The sequence below is a fragment of the Peromyscus eremicus genome, chromosome 5 (assembly GCF_949786415.1).
Source record: "Peromyscus eremicus chromosome 5, PerEre_H2_v1, whole genome shotgun sequence".
Classification (NCBI taxonomy): domain Eukaryota; kingdom Metazoa; phylum Chordata; class Mammalia; order Rodentia; family Cricetidae; genus Peromyscus; species Peromyscus eremicus.
Window position 1 is genome coordinate 8025803 of NC_081420.1, and position 11141 is coordinate 8036943.

The 11141-nt window shown below is 46.3% G+C and overlaps 1 pseudogene; it reads left to right on the forward strand.

Moving 5' to 3' along the window:
- Positions 1-381: 381 nt before the first annotated feature.
- On the forward strand, positions 382-1339 carry LOC131910904 (mitochondrial fission regulator 1-like; annotated as a pseudogene).
- The last annotated feature ends 9802 nt before the right edge of the window (positions 1340-11141 follow it).

The following is an 11141-nucleotide window of genomic DNA, read 5'->3' on the forward strand; positions in this document are numbered from 1 at the left end:
AATCACCAAGAAAAAATGGAAGAAATAGACAAGAGCATTGAGGGCAGTTTAAAGATGAGGAAATGGACATTGACAAGAATGAAAACATACAGAACACTACCAGTATCCAGGGGAAGAGGAATCAGAACAACAAAATTGAACCAGCAGACTAACAGTGTTAAAACAGATGAGTCCCCAGCCCCGTTGAGGATGTGGGCGAAAGCGCTCTCCTCTCATCGGTTGTTAAGGAGTGATAAGAATATAGCTAATGGCATCTGTTAAAAGATCAAGTCCTGGAGTGGCTGGGGAGGTGCAGGCTGCTGTGCAGCAGAGCATGCTCCACGGACCATGTGCCGCTATGGATGCCTGAAGTACTTGAACTGCAGGTTGGGAAGACAGGAAATGCTGGGCTGGATTAAGTGCCTCATGAGGATGGTGTTTCAGTTGGAGTCAGCATGCAGTTGGTACCTTGGTCTGGAAAATTATATAGCTCATCTCAAAGTATCATAAGGAAAATTGGTACCAATTTACCTCTGATTCAGTGTTCAAGAGTTCAATTTCAGCTTACCAGCCAGGCAACAGAGTGGAGCCCATCCACCCACCCGGGAGAGGATGTGGTGGCGTCTTTTGCTAATGTTGAGTGGGTAGCCATAGAAGGAGAGTGCTCAATTGACTCAGGGCAGAAGTCATGTCCAAGCCCCCTGCTGCTCAAGGATGGCCTTCCTTGCTTTGAGAAGCCCCAAGCAGGCTCATTTCCTTTCCAAACTTGTCTCAAGACAACCCTGGCCAGTTGAGGAGACCTTTCAGAAGAATGAGCTTGCCGCCCTCAGAGCTCAGATTGACAAGATTATGACCCTATAGAGGCTACAGAGCCCCAGTGCAGGCCACTTAGGTTCTTCCACATCAGCACCACCACCTCTTCCTCCCCCCGCCCCTGCCCGCCACCCCCATTGATGCTCCACTGAAGTATGTCTGTTCCCGCCCGCCACCCCCATTGATGCTCCACTGAAGTATGTCTTCTGTTCTCAATCTGATTAAAGAACAAAGAGAGCAAAAACTCAATGCTGGAAAGACTGACCAAGAGTCACCCAAAGACGCCTGACATGCCATGAACGGTGTGAAGCTATGGTCTGTCAACAGGTCAGAGGAGGATGTGGATATTACTGACCCTGCTGCCCTTGGAGCAGAGGCCTTGAAGAAGTTTGCTTATCAGCATCGACACTACAGCCAAAGTGAAGTGGAAAGAGGAAATCCGAAGCCAGAGTCAGAAGCCGCCTCAGAGCTGGCCCGGTTTGGCCCACATATATTGAAGTCTACAGGGAAAAAGAAGGCTTTCATTGAAAATGTTCCCAACTCCTAATGGACAGTGTGCCCAGCAAGGATGACACCTTCGTTTGTATTTCTACTTTTCTCACTCTAAGTTAGTTGTTTCTTTGGAAACCCCAAACTTACAGAGAAGCCTAGGTAAGAAAGCAAATCTAACCCTAGATTTCACTGCAGAGCAGTTTCTAATGTTAAATTTTCCCTGCAGGCTTTTATTTATATTTAAATATAACCAAGTAAAACTCAATCTAATAAAATTTTCATTATGACAATGAAAAAAAAGGATAAAATCCATGCAGTGTCCCATTTAGTCATATGTTCCATATACAGGAGAAGAGGAAAACACTAAAATCAAATCCTATCCATCAACTGATGTGTAAACTGTATTGTTCTTGTGCCACTGGATATAAATTATGAAGCAGTCAGGAAGGAGGAATGAATGGCAGTTTATACTGGCTAATATAAAAAGCCATGGTGGACTTTCCCCCTTGAGATCACCCCTATATTAGAGTGCATTCTCCTTGAACGTGTCCTGTTAGACATTATCTTTTATATCACAGTACTGCAGCAGCATTGCTACGGTCCTGAGGTTGGAATTCACCCACATCCCTAACCGAGGTTTTCTTTAGAAACTCTTTCTCATTTCATCCTATGATAGTGTTAAAGAATAGTGTCAAGACAGAAGGATGTGCTTGAGAGCAGCATCACAAAAAGAGGGGGTGGGGAGGGAGGTGAGAGGGAGGAGGGGAAGGCAGAGGGAGGGGAAGGGAGGGGGAGGAGAGGGGGAAAGGGAGGGGAGGGGGAGGAGAGGGGAGGGGAAGACAGAGGGGGAGGCAGAGGGGGAGGCAGAGGGGAGGGGGAGGAGAGGGGGAAAGGGAGGGGAGGGGGAGGGAGGAGAGGGGAAGGGAGGAGAGGAGAAGGAAGAGGGGAGAGGGAGGAGAGGGAAGGGGAGGAGGGAGGGGGAGGGAGGGGAGGGGGAGGGGAGGGAAAAGGGCAGGGAGGGGGAGGAGGAGAGGGGGAGGCAGAGGGAAGAGGAGGGGAAAGGGAGGGGAGGGGGAGGGAGGAGAGGGAAGAGGCAGAGGGGAGGGGGAGGGAGGGGAGGGGGAGGGAGGAGAGGGAGAGGTAGAGAGGAGGGGAAGACAGAGGGGAGGGGAAAGAGAGGGGAGGGGAGGGGAAAGGGAGGGGAAGGGGAGGGAGGAGAGGGGTAGGCAGAGGGAAGGGGAAGGGAAGGGGAGGGAGGGGAGGAGAGGGGAGGGAGGGGAACACGGGCAAACACCTGCCCCACCCCCACATACACGTTTTTAAGTTTGTTCCTGAGGAAAGCTATGGGTGACATAGCTTTATGTCGACTGATTCTGGCAGTCTTGGGGTGGGAAAGGAAGTGGATGGAGGATTCACTTACAAGCTATTCCTTCCTTCTTTCCTTCCTGTTTTCTTTCTTAAGACAGGGTCTCAACTGTGTAAGCCTTGGCTGGCCTAGAACTCTTTGTGTAGACCAGCCTGGCCTCCTGCCTCTGCCGCCAAAGTACTGGGATTAAAAGCATGTGCGACCATGCTCAGTGACCTTTTCTTTATAGATTTCTATGCTGCTTGCTTTTTAAAATATAAAACATTATTTTATAAGATTTTATAAGCAGAAAAATCTTTACCCCGAAATATAAAGTTTATTGGAAGAGCAGAAGTGGTTATAGACACTCAGGACGTGCTTAACCACTAAACAGACTAATCAATGACCACTGTGATGTGGTTCAGGAACAGCACAGCCCTTTACCCAGGAGCTTACAGATGAGTGGGGATGAAACAAAATACCCAGCATCCTTAGAGACCAGATAGGAGATCCACACAGGTGTCAGGCAGATAAGATCTGAACATTCGGGGGACTTCCTGGTGAGACCTCCCAGGAGGACTAGGGCAGTGCCGGGGGGACCACAGCATGAACAGGGTGCTCGATGTGAAGACGACACCTGGAAGGAGCCAGGAAGACCAAGAAAGGAGGCGTCGGCAGCAGTTCACGGCAACGCTTCAGCCTGCGGAAGCTTCTGGTCTTCAGAGGGTGTGGAGGCAAAAGGGGAGTTAGCTCGTCTCTTGCTCTCTACTTTGACCCTGGGGCTGAGCAGCAGGCAGACCCCACTGCCAGGTCTTGAGAGGCCAAGTTTGGGATATGGGCATTACCAGACTGATAAACAATGGTTTGCCTTGAGAGTCCAGGAGAATACAGCCCCCCCACAATTCTTCCCAGGCAGTGAACATGTCCATTTCCACAGGGAAGAAAGCAACTGGCTTACAAATTACTGTTACTGGAGGCACAGAAAGCAATCTGCTTCACCTGTGGTTTCTGCAGGACTGAGGACTGTGGGTTTCCCACAGAGCGTCCCTTAGTCAAGGGTGACTGTATGTCTAGAGCTCAGACAAGTCTTGATAAGGCTCACACTCTAGACACATGGGCACAGTAGAGCCAGTTCTGAAAAGAGACACACCCTTGCCTCCAAGTCCCCTCTCCCAGCCCTCAGAATGTTCATTCTTGTTGAGAAAGTGGACAGGCCTGCTTGGTGTGGCTCACAAGAACTCCCATGAGACTCATGTCCCTGCTCCTGCCCACTTTCAGTCCACACCTACAAGGATTCACTTTGTTCTGCTCAGCTAACAGACTGTCCTATAAGGCTGTGTAAAGTCAGACCTCGCAGACATAACAGGGCCCTTACAATCCAACCCTCAATCCAGCTGTACCCCTAACTCAGCCTTCAGCCCTTGAAGCAGGTGTGACTTCTTCCATGGCCTCACAGCTGCCTTCCGACCTTCCTTCTCCCGAGGAACCCACAAATAACCACAGCTTCTTATAGAACAAAGCCCAAAGGGCCCAGCTTTCTTCCTTAGCATCAATATCCTTAGTTTTATGAAATCTTCGCTCTCTGCTCACAAGACACCCCTTTATTTGTCCCACAGACCTTCAGTGAACCCCTTTGTAAGCCAGGGTTGGGGTGCAGCAGCGAGGGAAACAGACACAGCCCGGCCCCGGTGGGATTTAATTTTTAGCATGACAGGCAAAATCAAGTTCATTCATAAATATCTAGTTTAAGTGCTGTAAGACCTAGCAAGGCTGTGGTGGGCCAGGATGGGTAGCTGTGGGGTTGACAGGGTGTTCTGTGAGATTCCTTCCTGTGGGATGGTTATGGCTCTTAAATGTTGGGGACTAGAGTGAAGAGTTAATCTGTAATGGTGTTATTTCTCACCCTGTTCGCTTTTATTACAGTTCAATTCTCTCTGCACATGAGACTCTAACTTCAACAAAAGCATATTTGGGTAATCCGATATAAACTAAATTTAAACTTTGACCTCCAACAATAAAATTGCTACTTTCCCCTCTCTGAAGACCCAAAAGGCAGATGAAGGGCCTGCTAGCTTCAGTTTCTGGGTTTCTGACTTCTAACGTGATTCTAAACATCGCTCAGACCTATCTGGGGACAGGTTGGGCCTGTGGTGGGCAGCTAGCCCAGGGCCCTTCTCATTCTGGAGAGAAATCACACGCTTTGGTTCTCGCAGCCTAGCTTCTGCTGTGTGATACTGCTGCTTAGGGCCAGGTTTCAGCTGAAAACACAAAATCCAACCACTGCCTTCCTTCCACTGTACGAAAATCTGTGCTGACTCCCATTTTGCAAGAACGGCTTTAATCCCCTCTGTGGGTCAAGGTTAAGTGTGGGCTTACTCCGATCTGCCCCACGTCGTGCTCTAATTCCTATAGGTTATCTGACTTGGAAACAAAGGCAGGCAATTGCAGGTCCACGTGGGGCTGTCTGCAACCAAGGCCACTGCCTTCCCCTGCTCCTCCAGCCGCCGCCTCGCCTGCTACTGCTCATCTGCCATTTCCTGGATTCTGAGCACGGCCTTCACGTTGCTCAGGTTTTCTATCTACAAAATTAAAGCCTTGCTTTGACTATTTTTTTTTTTAAGAGAGAAATTAAATGTCACAGTCTGGACCAGAATAAGCAACCAAGCGTTCAGATTCAGGGGTGCCCTGCATTAATAACCGTTCACCGAGGAAGCATTTCCTGTTTATACACGGAGCTAATGAGAATCCATCATGCCTGTCAAATACACTGAACACCAAATTCAAATGTCAAAGCAAATGTAAGAGGTCACACATTTCCTTTGCTAACTAAAAGTGTAATTCATAAATATTATTGCTACCAAACTCTCCATCTACATCATTTGTTTAGAAATATGCACATGTAATATAAATTGTGATTAAGTTAAATGGGTATATTATTTCCTGTTTTAAGGGCTAACAGCAGCATGAATTATGCTTTACTGCAAAGAAGGCTTGAGTCATCAGCAGCTCTGCCTGAGCGCAGACCCACATTTTACACCCCCGGGTTGGGTTTTGCACATCCATTCATAAATACTTTATATTATCCAGCTCTGCTGATAACTTTCACTTCTTCAGCTGCCTTATAAAATAGCTCTTACTGTTGCCGAGGTCAGCTAAATGGACATAAGCTTTGGACCTCACTACATTTAAAAATAAAAGTGAAAACCAAAACAGCTTTACAAAAGCTAGGGTCTTCAATTCCATCTGTAAGCCCAACTCCAGAATCCAAATTAGACTGAAGTTTCACATCTGCGCATGAGTAGTGAGACATGGCAGTCAGAAGCAACCACATGCACACCAGGAAGGAGCCACAGCATTAGGGAGCAGCATTTCATTCCGTTTTGTCTACCAGTAATTCATCTACTGTGCTCAGTTTTTTGTAAGTGTGTACACGTCACTATTCACACTGTTTTAGAATGTAATGCTTTCCAAGGGGGACACAGGAAAGCAGAACAGTGGGTTTTCATCTAAAACCCAAGAGTGACAAGTAGGGCATGCCGGAAAATGGACAGGACATGGAAGAGCAGCATCAAAGCTGACCGTTGCTGGTAATGCTCTGGCAGTTCAAGAAAGGAGTGCAGACTCACTCCCCAGTCAATGAAAATTCCCACCAGTGACCCAAATAAATATAAACACATGGGTAAGCCCTGCTCTCCCAGGCCGAGTCTGATGGAGCTGCTCCTACCGGCAGGCTGGGAGCTCAGCCCCAAGTCTCGGCACAGCAGAGCCAAGCCAGGCCCACAGCCAGGCAAGCTAGAGACTCTTGAGCTGAGCCAGGGGGAAGAGGAGAGAGGGTGGGCAGGAGGGTCCCGAGTAAGTCTGACTCATCATTGGTTCTGATTCCTTGCAAACCTTCCAAAGGGAGCCTGCTGGACACCATCATGGCAGACGATTGCGCAATGCAAGCGACTTTGATGTCACAGATCAGGGAGAAGGCTAAGCTGGGCTTCTGCGAGAGATAACCAAGACAACTCCCAGCTTTTGAAGTCCGGTGATGATCATCTCAGGGACTCCAGCTTCAGAAGAGACAGTTGACAGTCAACAGCGGTGCTTGTGTTTGTGGACATCACTATGGCAGCTGCCGCCAAGCCCAGAGCAGGGGTGGCCCACGTCTCTCTTGCCCAGTGACTTCCCTGAAAGCTTACGCTGAAGGAGCTGATGTCTGCTTGTGAGGGTGCTGCTGCAGCATGAAGCTCCCGTGGAATGTTTTCAGTTTGGTTTCTTTCAATAGATTTTTCATGGCATTTTCCCCCATTGTAAGATAATTTGGGGGATGGAGAGATAGCTCCGCAGTTAAGAGTACTTGTTCTTGCAGAAAACTGGGGTTCAGTTCCCAGCTCCCACATGGCGATTCACAACCATGTGTAACTCCAGTTCCAGGGGACTGGATGCCCTTTCTGGCCTCCACAGGCACTGTGCACACCAGATGCACACATGTACATAGATGTAGGCAAACACTCGTACACATAAAATAAACTTCAGTCATTTTTTAAAAGCTAATGTTCCATCATTGAGTAATCTGAAATAATATACCATCACATTTGTTACCTGTGATTTGAAGGTCAGTGAAAGAAAATGACCTTTACACCACATTTTTTTTTTATTATGAGAATTTACATAAGATGAATGCACTGGTTTTGACTGTGTGCTTGCTTTTGCAGTGTTGGGGACAGGACACATGGCCTTGTATATGCTAGGCAAGGGCTCTGTCACTGGCCTGTGTCTCTGGTCTTCTGCTCAGTTTTAATGAACATATGAAAACACAAGACAACATCCCACACCGGCTTCCCAATCTCCCTAAAAATCAGCCTTGATTTGATTTCTGCCACCACATATTTTCCCGTTTTAGCCTTTCTTAGGTAACTTAACGATGCACTTTTTGAAATTCAGCTTCATTTACTCACATGTTTGGCGTTCATCCATGGCATTGTATATGCCACATATTCTGCCATACACGTTGGCATGCTGCTGCCCGACCGTGCCTTAGCGAGTTTATGTAGTCTTCACTGATGGACACCCGACTTTCGCTTTTTTGTTCTATTGTTGATTTGGGAGGGTTTTTACTTGTTGTGCTGGAGATCAAACCCAAAGCCTTGGCCACATTAGGCAACTGCTCTATCACTGAATTACAACCCCAGCCCCGTGAGTTTTGAAGGTAAGGGTTTGTTTTTGTTTTTGTTTTGTTTTTGTTTTTGTTTTGTTTTGTTTTGTTTTGTGTAGCCCAGGCTAGCCTAGAAGTTACTGTGCAGCCCCAGGTTGGCTTTAAACTCTCAGTTCCTCTTCTTTCTGCCTTCCAAGTGCTAGGATGATAAGCACGTAGCACCATGCTTGACCCACTTTCAGAATGTTGTGAATATTTTTATTCAAGGATTTTTATGGAAACTGACTTTTATTTCTCTGAGGTTAATATCTAGGATTAGAATTTCTGGGTCACAGGATATGTATATTTTTAACTTTTAAGAAAATGCCAGTTTCCCTGGGTTGTCATACCACTTTACACTCCAACCAGTAATGCACTGGCATTCAGTTCTTCCAAACCCTGCCCCGCCTCCAGCATCGTCTCCTCACCTCAGCCAAGGTCATGCCAGTGTCCAGTGGTGACTCACTGTAATTGGACTTCCTGCTTCCTGCTCTAAAGATGTCAAACGCCTTTTCATGTGCTGCTGTGTTTATGCCTGTTCTGAAGGGTCCCTGTGTTGGAAGCCTGGTCTTCAGAGTGGCAGTGTAATACATGGTAGAACCTATAAGAAATAGATCCAAGTGGGACATAGTTAAGTCCCAGGAGCCTTGTCCTCAGGTGGGTTCCGTACTGGCCTCACTGAGTGAGTGGGCTGTGCTCTGGGAGTGAGTTTTTGTAAAGGACCAAGTCTGACCTCCTCTCTGACTTCCTGTCTTCTCTTATGCACTCTCTCACACGTACATTCCGGCCGTGATGATTTTCTCTCGTTATCTGACATCACCAAAGGGGCCCTCGCTAGACACTGCATCAGTGGGACTTCCCATTGTGTCTTCCAGCCTCCCAGACTGTGAGCTGCCAAGGCCTCCCTTCCTCAGGACATGGCTTCAGAAGTGCGCTGACCAGCTGTTTGTATGTCTTCTTTGATGGAGTTTTTATTTGAGTCATTTCACTCACTTTCAATGGAATGTTTGTCATTTATTTAATTTTAAAATCCGTCCTATATTCTAAAGGAAGTCTTTTTGTCAGACATACCTGTTGGCAAGTTTGTGGCTTAGCTATGAACGTTCTTAACAGAGTCCGCTGAGCAGGGATGTCTAATTGTGATCGTTTATCCAGCTGTTTCAGCTGGCTAGAACTTCCCGTAACTTCTACCATCTCAAGGTCAAAATTATCCTGTCTTCCCTAATAATTTTATTATCTTAGGTCAGTGCAATGACTCACACTAAACTGACTTTATATATGGTCAGAAGTGGGAACATATATTAATACCCATGTGTTTAATAGAGATTTAGTTGTATTTATACCATTTATTAAAGTTATTCTTTCACTACTGAATTCACTAGGTACCCTTGTCAAAGTCACATGACCGTATATTTGTGAGTCTATGTGTAAGGTGTTTTATTTCTGTTTATGTGCTCTGTCACCAACACCACACTGTCTTGATGACTGCAGCAGTATAGTCCTTCTGGACAGGTCTTCTGTATTTGTCCTACTGTTTTTAATACCACTTTACTCCAGTTTCTTTACCTTAAGAAAACAATATTTAAAATCATTGTCAAAGAAAATGCCTTGGAGTATCATTTAAGATTGATCAGTTTGGGAGAACTGACATCTGACCTAATTGACTTTCTGTTGCTGTGATAAAACACTGACCAAGCCAGGCGGCAGTGGCACACGCCTTTAATCCCAGCACTTGGGAGGCAGAGCCAGGAGGATCTCTGTGAGTTCCAGGCCAGCCTGGGCTACAGAGTGAGGCCCAGGACAGGCACCAAAACTATACAGAGAAACCCTGTCTCGAAAAAAACAAACAAACATAAACAAAAACACAACAACAAAAAAAAGTGACCAAAACACAACATGGGGAGGAAAGAGTTTACACTTTCAAGTTCAAGTCACAGGTCCATCATTGAGGGGAGCCAAGGCAGAACTAAAACATGGTAGGAGCTGAAGCAGAAACCATGGAGCAACACTGCTTACTGGCTTGCTCCCCACGGTTGCCCAGCCTGCTTTCTTTTTTTTTTTTTTTTTTTTTTTTTTTTGGTTTTTTCGAGACAGGGTTTCTCTGTGTAGCTTTGCGCCTTTCCTGGAACTCACTTGGTAGCCCAGGCTGGCCTCGAACTCACAGAGATCCGCCTGGCTCTGCCTCCCGAGTGCTGGGATTAAAGGCGTGCGCCACCACCGCCCGGCCCCAGCCTGCTTTCTTAAACCACCCAGCACCTGCTGCCCAAGGATAGCTCCTTGCCTAGAGGGCTAGGCCCTCCCACACCAATCATCAATCAAGAAAACAATCCAGGGACGACTTGCTCATAGGACAGCCTGATGGAGACAACTCTTCACCTGGGATCCCTCCCCCCTTCCTAGATGTGTCTAGGTTTATATCAAGGTGACAGAATCCAACAGCTTAATTAAGTTGAGCCTTCCCATTCAAGAACACGGTGCAGCTCTTTCATTTGTCTGGTTTTTTTCTCAGAAATAATTATAGTTACAGTCACACATCTTTTATTAGATTGGTTCCCCAAGTACTTTAAATTTTATATTTTAATAAATGTTATTTTAAACCTCACATTTAATGTTCATTGCTAATATAATGAATTATAGCTGATATGTCATCTTTTAATTATCATTGAATTTAAAGCATTTTCTAATTCCTTCTGTGACTTCTTCTTTGACCCATGATGTTACCTTTGGTGTGTGTTATTGAATTTCCAAACAATAGAATAATTTCCTAGGCATTTCATCACCACTGGTTTCTACCTTAATTCCATTGTGTTCAGAAAATATATTTATGCATTCAGTCTTTAAAATGCTGAGATTTATTTATGGGCTACTCCATGTTTTGTTTTCAGTAACACTGGAAAAACATGTACTGTTTATTGAATGGTGTGGCTTCTAACGGTCAAATAGCTCAAGTTATTGGCAATGTTGTTTAAACATTACCAAGTCAGCATCAGTTTTTACTGCCACAACAAACACCTGAGAAAAACAGTTTAAAATAAGAACAATGTATTTTGGCTCACGGTCTCAGAGACCTCAGTCTGAGACTGACTTGGATCCACTGTTTCCGGTTGGAAGCCAGGAAGAATGTTATGGACATCACAGTATGGTGGCCACAGGAGAGGGAGAAGGGAGGGGAGAGAGGGAGGGGAGAGAGGGAGGGCAGAGAGGAGAGAGGGAGAGGCAAGGGACTAGAAAACCCCTTCAAAGGCACATGCCCATGACCTATTTCCTGCAACTAGGTCCCAACTACCACACTTCCACCACCTCCCAAGCCATTCAAAGATTGAATCCACTGTG